Consider the following 11,233-nt stretch of genomic DNA (forward strand, 5'->3'; position numbering starts at 1 on the left):
TGTTTACTACTTCTGTTTGACCAACTATTTGTGGATGAAAAGTTGTGCTTTTCTTCAACTTTCTGTCCATCAGTTCCCACAAACTAGACCAAAACTTCCCCACAAATCAGGTGTCTCGATCAGATACAATGGAAGTGGGTAATGCGAAATGAACCCATACATGTTCAAAGAACAATTTTTTAGTTTGTTCAGCTGTGATCTGTTTACTAAAAGGTATCAAAATACACATTTTGCTGAACCTATCCACAAAAACATATAGATAATCATGACCTTTCCTAGATTTAGGTAGTCCTCCAACAAAATCCACGGAAACACTTTCCCAAGGGGGAGAAGGAACTGGTAATGGAGTGTACAATCCTAGATTTCTATTGTTGGGCTTGCTTTTAGCACACATGGCACACCCTCTTACATATCTAGAAATTATCTCATTCATTTTCAGCCAATAGTAGAATCTTTGCAACTGCGCAACTGTTTTACTTACCCCAAAGTGACCTAATATCAAAGAAGTGTGTGCTTCCCTAATTATCTTTATCCTCTCAGTTTGTGGAATGCAGAGTTTCCCACAATGGTATAAGAGTCAGTCTTTTATATGATAGTCCAATTCTTCTACTCTTTTGCCTTGACTCAGAGTTGCATATACATCTTTAAAGTCCATATCCTGATCATATTTTTCTATGTAGCTTTCATGTAGCACAAAATTATGCTTAAGTATGATAGATGCATTTATAATGGGTCTAGATAACATGTCCAAAACCTTCTTATGTATGCCCTTTTTATATCTGATGACTAAATGAAACTATTGTAGAAAACCCATCCATCTATAATGTCTTAATTGCTGTAACTTAGTTTGGGAGTGTAAATATTGAAGTGGCTGATGATCAGTATGTATTACTGTCTCTTTTCCCATTAGGTAATGTTTCCACTTTTTCACACTCTGAATTAATGCATATAATTATTTATCATATGTAGGATAGTTAACTACTGCAGGATTAAAAGTCTCAAAATGATAACATATGGGTCTACCATGCTGTGTCAACACTGCTCCCATGGCATAGTAACTAGCATTAGTTTGGATCTCAAATGGTCTTTGCAGATCTGGCAGTGCTAGTACAGGTGCTATACTAATTTTCTCTTTCAAGGTGTCGAAGGCTTTCTGATGTTTGCCTCCCCACTGAAAAACCTTATTCAATCTTGTTAAAGCATGTAAGGGAGTTGCAATTGAGGAGAAGTTAGAAATGAACTTCCTCCAATATTATGCTGCTCCTAAGAAGCTTCTCACTTCTGTAGTAGACATGGGTTTAGGCCAGTTCAAAATGACTGCCACTTTAGAGGGATCTATTTTAAATTCACCTCCCCCTACTATATGACCCAAGTAGTTTAGAGATGCTTTGCCAAATTCACATTCTGAGAGTTTAACATAAAGTTTTTCTCTTTTAAAAACATCTAATGTTTGCTTAACATGTTTTAAATGTTCTTCCCACATTTTAATAAAAATCAGAATGTCATCCAAATACACAATAACAAAATCATCAAGAAAATGTCTGAGAACATCATTCATTAATCTCATGAAAGTAGCAGGAGCATTAGTTAAGCCAAAAGGCATAACCAACCATTCATACAATCCCTACTTCGTTTTGAGAGAAGTATTCCATGCATCTTGCTCTGTAACTCTGACCTGATGGTATTGACTGTGCAAATCCAGCTTGGTGAAATAAACAACTTCCTTTAATTGATCTAAAAGATCATCTATGCGAGGAAGGGGATAATGGTTTTTGATTGTTATCTTATTCAGTGCTCGGTAATCAATGCACATTCTCCAAAGCCATCTTTCTTTCTCACCAAAACGATTGGTGACCCACATGGTGATGTGCTAGGCCTGATGAAGCCCTTCTCTAGCAACTCCTACACCTGGTTCTTGATTTTAGCATTCTCTAAAGCAGACAACCTGTACATCCCAATGTTAGGCAATGGAAAATCTTGCTGCAAAATAATATCATGTACTATTCCCTTTTTGGGTGGCAGACCTTTAGGTTCCTGAAATAAGACATCATACTCTGAAACAACCTTTTCTATATCAGCTTGTTGTTCAGCATTATAGCCCTCAAATACATTGGTTTTACCAGGTTTCTTTTCCTTTACAACCATTAGTAATAATTGTTTGCATGAATTTAGCATTCTTTTCATCTGTCTTGAGTTTATGAGAGTGTAATTATTCTTGAGCTTATGAGCTCTTACAAAGTATTTGATACCATCCTTAACAAGTATATACTTGTTCTCAGCTCATAGAAAATAGCCTTTCTATCATACAAGTAAGGACTTCCTAAAAAAATTCCACATATATCCAAAGGAATTATGTCTAACTCAACCTCATCTACAAATGATGACCCAAAAGAAAACTTGACTTTGCACTGTCTAGTCACTTGTAGTTGTGCTTTATCATTCAACCATCCTAATGGGTATGGTTTCTTGTGAGGTGTAGTTGCTAATCCAAATTTATTTACAATTGCTTCAGAAATCAAATTTACTTGTGAGCCACTATCAAACAAAGTATCAATATTTTGATTTTTGGAAATAACTCGAATATGGAAAAGCTCATGTCTCTTTCTCTCATTTTCTTCATCAATAACAGATTGAGCATAATTGCTAATAGATGCTTTAGAATTCTTACCTTTTATACCTGTGGCTGCTATAGTTGTTTCATCTCCTGAGTCTGACTCCAAATCTTTCTGAATAGCTACAACTGTCTTCTTCTTCTTGCCCTCGGTCTTCTTAGGTCTCATCTCTAGATGCAGAATCCAACAATGCTCATCATCATGCCCCTCCTTTTTACAGTGAGTGCATGAAGCTTTGGATTTCTATGCAGTGTTAGACTTACTTGCTTTCCACTTCTATTTTATTTTCTCCTTGCTCTTGCTTACAGTGGGTTGGGATGGTCCCCCAACTTCTGGATTTCCATTCTTTCCTCTAGCTTCTAGATGAGCATCCTGTACAGATACCTCATCTATACTAATGGGACTAAACATGAGGATGGTATGCCTCATGTAGTTATGTAGACCACCAATGTACCTCAAAAGATTCTCTAGTGAGTATAATGAGATACCCAACATCAATTCTCTCTTCCTAAACTCTTGAGTATACCCTTGCACACTTTTCCCTTTCAACTGTCAAAGAGTTTGTGAACTCATCATGGCTTGTTGCATGTAGGCCAATGGATAGAAGTGCTTTTTGATTGCAGAAACAAATTCACTCCAGATAGAGATGGTCTTGCCATATCTTTTCATATCAGCTTGGGTTCTTCCTTCCCACCAAACCAAGGCAGTGCCTCTTAGGCGTAGGCTTGCCAGCTAGATCTTACTCTTGTCTGAGTTTATGTTCTGTACCCTGCAATACATATCAATTTGTCTAATCGAATTGTTCAATTTTTCAGCATTTAGCTCTCCATCATATATAGGCAAATCAAATTTAACATCTATCTTAATCAAAGAAGTTTTCTTATTATGCACAGGGCTATTAGGAGGTGTGAGAAAGCTTTCCTCTTCCCCTTTCCTCTGGAGTGGTCATGGAAGTGAGACTCATCTTCTTCTTTATCTTGTTGAGAGCCTAATGAATATTCCACCTTTTGCTTTCTAAAGTCTCTGTACATTTCTTCAACCATAGAGTTTATAGCTAGGAAACTCTCTATGAATTGAGGGTCTGGTCCTACAGAACCTTCCTCTAACATTGTCTTTCAAGAATAGACTCTCCCAATTTTAGGACTAGTTTCCACCAACTCTCGTTCTCTTAATTTGAGCTTTGATCTTTCACAGCTAAACCAACACAAGCTTGTCTAACCTTATGGCCTAGAGCTCTGATACCACTTGATATGATATTCACCCTATGAGTGACATGAGTTAAAGATTTTTTACACAAACGTATTACATACTCATGTGCTGGTGTGTTTTTTGTGTTATTGAAGCAACAAATTGATCAGATTGCCAATACACAGACAATAAAATGAAAATACAACAAATAAATACAGTAAGCAACACAAAGACATAATAAATTTAACAAGGAGTTCACCCTATTCTCCAGGGTTACGTCTCCGGTCCAGATTTCAGTGGTGGCCTTATTTTCTTGTGCCTTTAAGCAGAGAATTACAATACATGGACTCATTGTGAGTTCTCTTGAAGCAGGTTTTCCTGGCAGGGTGGTTCTTGGATTCCCCAAGCCACTGGAATGCACAGACTCTTCTTTTTCCTACCAACTCTGTCACCTTCTAGTCTACAATGGCAGGAGCCCAAAGTGGTGCTAAGCCTGGACAGATCCTTTATGGGATGTCTTAAGTCTTCAAGCTCTTCAATGCTCGATGCTTCCACTAGTTAGCTTGGCCCTCTATCTCTTCTGCTTTGCTTTACTGTTCTCTGTGTTCAGTCCTCCTCTCAGGGTTCACTGTTCCACTTCTTCATCTCTTGACTCTTCTGTGTCTAACTTGACTCCCTCTCTGATTTGACTGTCTCTGTTCATGGCTTTTAGCCATTCATTCCAATGCTTGTTTGGTTCCTCCTCTTCCTCTGTCGATTCACCTTCTACAGCTGCGCCTAGAGTTCCTTTTTCGGCATCATCATGAACGCTGAGGGAGTGGCCACTTTTCCTCCTCTAAACAGTGACGGCTTGCTTTGTCAGTTCGTTTCTTTAGTTACATCGTGGATGTGTTCTTCCTCCACCGTGGCAGTCAAACGGATTCCAAATCCCTTCTAAAAGACAGTGTATTTCTTCGTCGATTTCGCTTCCTCCATCAGGCGCAATCTCAGCTATCCGATCTGAGTCCTCCAGATCTGACGCCATATGCACGTTTCATGTGGTTGACTTGCTCGACCAATAGCACGCGATCAATGACGATTTTCTCTCACCTCTGCCTGCCACACGTCGATCGGTGTATGGAATCACTCTACTCTCATCCAAAACCTCTTATCGTTTAAGGGTACCCCGATTAAAACTGCCAGTTCCAGAGCGCGGGTCCCACTGTTGTGTTTTAGCACTTTTTCCTTTTCTACCTGTGGTCCTCTGGTTCCCCCACGCGATCGAGTGCTTGGGCTTTTCCTTCACGGCCCTGTTCACCCAGCGATGTGCGATTATAATCAAATTCCACCTCCTTTTCCCATTTTGGGGCTTCTAGGGGCTACTTTGACCTCCTGCGCGGTCTCCATGGGCCTCGATCAATGCGCTTGACCGAGGTCCTTGTTGTTCCACGTTGGCTACCATTGCCACTAGTTTAGGGGTGTTTTTGATCACTGTTTTGAATTCTTTAGAGATTTGTTCCGACCTGATACAGTCATGGCTCTTTGACAGTCTTCTATGGATCCAATTTGGATCAATTGTTCAACTCGCTCTTTAATCTTCAACAAATTGATAGTAGAAGTAGGTTATATTATTCTTCTTTGATTTATATTGCATTATCGGGTTAACCTACCATCATATTTTCTACTATATATATATATATATATATATATATATATATGATTTTTTTAAAATATATTTTTTATTTTTTTCTTGTTGGTTTGATCCACCATGAATTTCATCCTTGAATCCCATGATTTACATGATGCTTCATAACACAATAATGATGAATTAAAATTCCCCAAAACATGATTTAATATTTTTTGGTTAACATATATCATGTGATATATGGTAATAAAAAAAAAAAAAGGTTTACCCTTTTCTTTCAGGAGAGTTATGTAAAGAATTTTAGCCAAAATATATTAACATATATTTACGAGACAAATGAGATATATTAATGTCACTTGTTTTTTTAGCTCTACATGTTGTGTAGGGCTCATTGTATATATTCCTTGATTAGGTAGAGATGCTACTGGTATTAGGTTAATATGATTTTGAATATCCTAATTTGGTGGAGGACCATTAGGTAATTCATTTGGTATAACATTAGCATATTCTTTTGTTACCTTTGTAGCTTTAGTAGGTATTGGTATGTCTTTTTATTCTTTTCTTTCCATCATTGACATGTAGAAGAATCTTGTTACCTTCACTTAACAAGTTGTCTAAATTTTTTAAAATATTTTTTTTATTTTTTCTTGTTGGTTTGGTCCACCATGAATTTCATCCCTGAATCCCATGATTTACATGATTCTTCATAACACAACAATGATGAATTAAATTTCCCGAAAACATGATTTAATATTTTTTAGTTAACATATATCATGTGATATATTGATATGAAAATGGGGCACTTAGGTTTTTTTTCTCGCTTACAAGAACCTCTTCCACTTCCAAAGCTTGAATATTACCAAGTCTTTATTAAGAAATGCAGAATATTAAGCAATGCAGAATTAAGAAATGCTTGAAAATATAGGTATATGCTTGTATTTATTGTTGGATGTTTATGTGCTTTAAAATCTTTTGTGTATGCTGATATTTAGATGTGCTTGAACATATATATAAATGCATATAAAGGTGAATAATGCAGCAAAGAAACAAACACATGAGACAACAATGTAACATGGAGTTCACCCTGATATCTTGGGCTATGTCTCCTTGAGCTCTAATCAACTCGATTAGGCTCTTTGGGAGTATGGATGAATTCTTTTACAAGTCCTTGAATTAACTCCATATGGTTTAAAAATGAACCAATGGGCTCAGAATACCATCTTACCCCTAGCTGTCCTTTAGCTGCAAACAGATCTAGGCTTCTCTGGACTAATTCTTTTAGTCATTTCTATGAGATCCTTTGAGCTTATGGCTCCTTTGACTTCCTCATAATCGTTTTCTATCTCTAGACTCCTTCTTCTATCTTCATCTCAAACAACACCAGCAACAACTCAATCATTTGGTCTCTTTGTTGTCTGATACTTCACTGAAGTATTTATGCGTGACCTCCAACCTTTGGTGGCTTTGCTCAATTAAGCGCTCTGGCACACTGAGCTTCCCAATGAGTTCCTCAACGCTCCAACTCTTCCCACGCATTCACTTTTACGCTGTGGACTGCCTTCTTGGGAAATTCTCAGTGTCCAAGCCTCTCTCCGTTTCTGCGCTTTCCTCTGTCTCCGCGCTACCTACTTATGCTCTTAATCATGTTCTCAGACTCAGCCAACATCAACAACCGCAACAACCTTTTATTCATGGATTTTTAAGCCAAATCGGCATTGCCTGTCTATCTCCCCTCTCGGCCTCCCTGTCTTCAAGCCGTTGTCCCCTCATTTTCCTCCTCTAAGCATTAGCAATCATTTCTAAACTCTTCCCGGGTTGGATGCCACCTATTTGGTAACGAACAAGGAAATCAACGCTTAAAATTCCTCTGAGCAGTCATTTTCTGTTTACATAGAGAAACACTGCCAAACATGGCAAAATCTGCAAAACACTATTCATCCCAGACTTGAAATAACTTTATTTTCCTATTGGGTCTGCCCGTAGGTAGCTATCGTGAGTTGCAATTGGCCTACCCCTTTATAATTTGTTAAATAATGAAATATGGATGAATACATTAAAAAATGGCATTTGGCGGATCTCAAGATCCATACAATATGGTTTATAGTAGTATCGAGTTCGCACATCCGTCGCAAATCACAATGTCGCACAGTCTAAAGGCCCAATGATCCCTTTTGGATTTTCTCCGATCCGATCTCCGATCTTCGATCGCTGCGATTGGCGCTATCGTATCTCGGCATATCGGCCCATCGACATCTCATTGTTCCATGGCCTGCAGCCCTTAAGCTTCCCCGATCGCCCATCAGCGATCAGATCTTGACCGTTGCTTCCCTTTGTTGATCCGACGACTATAATGCACTCATCGGAATCAACCCATCACACATATTAAGGCCTTGGGGCATTGGTCCTTCTCTGATGGATTTGTGCGATGCGATAAAGTGGCAATCATGTATCGCAATCGCTGATGACCCAAGGTCCTTCCCTTTGAAATAATTGCGATGCGATATTTAACGATGATTGCTCAAACAGGTCCATGTGGCCCAATCCCGAGCTAACATGTGTGAGCTATGGATTGGCCCATGATCCTATACTAAAAAAATCAAAATTTTCAATATAGTTCAAAATTTAATGAAATTGCCTCCTTTTCTAAGGACATTGGGCAATTTTCATTTTACAATAACTCCTTCATCCGGAGTCCGTTTTCTCCCATTCAAGTTGCATTGGATTTAGAATGAGGAGATCTCTGCAATGAGACTATTTCCAAGAGTAGCCTACGATTTTGATTTTCCTCTTATTTACAAAGGATTTGTGCCATTTGGCACCTTTTACCTCTCGAATGAAGTCTTTTAGACTTAAAGGTTTATCCACGATCCATTTTTGATCACGCATTCCCACTAAAAGAAATTTTGGTCCCCAAAAGACTGATATATTGAAATGAGCAGCAAATGAGAGTGACTCATCCTCTTCTTTTAGCCTCCCTACACTTGCCTTTGTGTAGTGCCTTTGAACCAAAGTTTCTGACCACTTCCCTTCTCTGGATGGGCTAGTATTCTTAGGAAGAATTGTCTTTCTCCTTGCCTTCCTTCAGAACTTCTATTGAAATGGTCATAGAAGGTAGTTTGAGCTTCTTTTCCTTGATCATTGATCCAAGGTTGCTTAACAAATGTGAAGTACATCTGCTCCAAAAAACTTTCATTTGTACCTATTTGACAAGCTACCAACAACAATTGTTAACAACAATAGGCATACAGACAACAACTGGATGGACTAACTCCTGCTTCAACAAAAGAAACATGTTTCACATCTTGTGAACACCTCCATGTCTTGCATCTACATACAAATGATGTACTAGATAACAAGCACACAAAACATGCCTTTAAAGCAAATGACCCTTCAAGTCAAGCATGAAATAAAGACCATTAAGATTCTTTTGAAAAGATGAAACAATTTCATCACTATCTCGACCAAACCAACTTTACATGCATGTTTACAACAAAACAATCAAACCTTCAAGTCAATCACACACACATGTTCCCAAAACAAGGAAACATCAATATCCCTGTGTTCATGTATCTCATGCTCATGCATGCATTTCATCCTTCAACTTTCGCTTAACTACATTGTACTTTCAAAGTTGAAATGAACATAATGTTGCAACAACAAAGTGAGCCTCCTACTCAACTTTTTCCATTCACCATTTTGGTATAAACCTGCAACTTGCATCCCATCAACAAATAAATGCAAACAGATGCATCAATAGACATGCAATCTTTAATTTGATAAGAAATCTAACTATTTCTTACCAATCCATTTCAAAGGTCCTTCCTTTGTCTGCACATCAGCATCAATATGTGAATCATTCTAAGACACATCAGTCATGGAATCTTCCTTTCCAGTTCTGCCATCTTCTCTTTTCACCTTCTCCCTTAGCTTTAGTGGAAGCATTTCTAGATTCAGAGTCCAACACCTTTCAACAAGATGCCCTTGCTTATGGTAGTAAGTGCAACACATTTTTATCCTCTTGACAACATGATTGGCCTTCTCTAATGGACCTTTGGATGCTTGTTTCTTTTCCTTCAAAAGTTTCCTGTATGTGGCCATCCTCTTCCAACATCTAGAAACATGACGGTTATCCAAACCACAAAAGGAACAAGCAACTCTTTTAACATATCTATGTGGAAATTTATCATGCTTTGCAAAATCAAAAGGACTATGGTTAGAACCAGATTTATACCTGCCTCTTTCACCTTTATCGCCTTCATGAGGAGGTGAAGCAAAAGAAGAAGTGTCTCCCTTTGGAACACCATCAAACTCTTCAAGGCTATTAGAGTCTCCCCAACTCTCGAGTCCAAGTGTGTGCTTCCGAACACCTACATCCTGCAATTGATGTTTCAAGTTATTGTATTCCTCTTGGATACAACCTTCACACTCTTGAGGTAGAGGACATGAAATGAAACTCCTTCTTGGGACTGTTTCAATGGATTTCATGGTAGCTTTGGAACTCTCTCCATAAGACTGTCCATAGCCAAGGCCCAAATACTTAGGTCTTTCCTCAACCATGATTGGTTCAATGAAACCTTGTGCATGCTTTTCCAAGCCCTTTCCTTCATAGCCAATTTTGGACATTAGATTGGAACCTATGCCTCAATATGTTTTTCAAAAGAACCAATACAAGAATTCTCAGAAGAATTTGAAGACAAAATTGGAATGGCTTACCCCTTCTTCAAGCTGAGACTTCACTAAGGCTTCTTTGACAACAAAGAGTTGTGACTCCAACTCATGCATCCTTTTGAGGTTCATATTTTCAATATGAAGTTGCCTCTCCATTTCTTGCAGTCTGTCAGCAGCAATTACTTCTCTTCCTTCCATCCTCATACATTTTTCTCACCATATCCATCATGGCGGACAATTCTTGCTTCATCTCTTCATCAAAGAGTCTTGTGAAGAGAGCAAAATTTGAGGACCCACTTGTAAAAGTTCTCATTATGCCAATGAACAAAAAACTTCAACAAGATAAATAAAGAGCTTATTTAAGAAACCTCTTGCCACAAACCTCTTGTGCTTTAGATTTCCTTGAGGTCCTTTAGGATAGAAGAATGCATTCAACTCTTCTCCTTCTTGTCCTTCCTAGACTGAGCTATCAATAGCTTTCACTTCACCTTTGCAACTTTGGAAAATAGTCAGTCTCCAAAACAAGCATACAATTAGCCTCTTGCTATTCAAACACTTTTCAGACAAGCAGTCTTTGCTCTCTCAATCAAGCATTCTGATATAACCTTATTAAAGGTGTGGTTATTCAATATTAAGCCCTGATACCACCTAAACTGAAAATGGGGCACTTAGGCTTCTTCTCTCACTTACAAGAACCTCTCCCACCTCCAAAGCTTGAATATTCCCAAGTCTTTAATGATTAAGAAATGCAGAATTAAGAAATTCTTGAAAATATAGGTGTATGCTTATATTTATTGTTGGTTGTTTATGTGCTTTAAAATTTGTTGTGTATGCTGATATTTAAATGTGCTTGAACATATATATAAATGCATATAACAATGAATAATGCAATAAAGAAACAAACACATAAGACGACAATGTAACATGGATTTCACCCTAATATCTTGGGATACGTCTCCTTGAGCTCTAATCAACTCGATTAGGCTCTTTGGGATTATGGATGAATTCTTTTACAAGTCCTTGAATCAACTCCATATGGTTTACAAATGAACCAATGGGCTCAGAATACCATCTTACCCCTGGCTGTCCTTTAGCTGCAAATAGATCTAGGCTTATCTGGACTAATTCTTTTAGTCAGTGC

The sequence above is a fragment of the Pinus tabuliformis genome, chromosome 3_2 (genome assembly GCF_031772625.1).
Source record: "Pinus tabuliformis cultivar Carrire ecotype Pingquan chromosome 3_2, CPIR1, whole genome shotgun sequence".
Taxonomy (NCBI): domain Eukaryota; kingdom Viridiplantae; phylum Streptophyta; class Pinopsida; order Pinales; family Pinaceae; genus Pinus; species Pinus tabuliformis.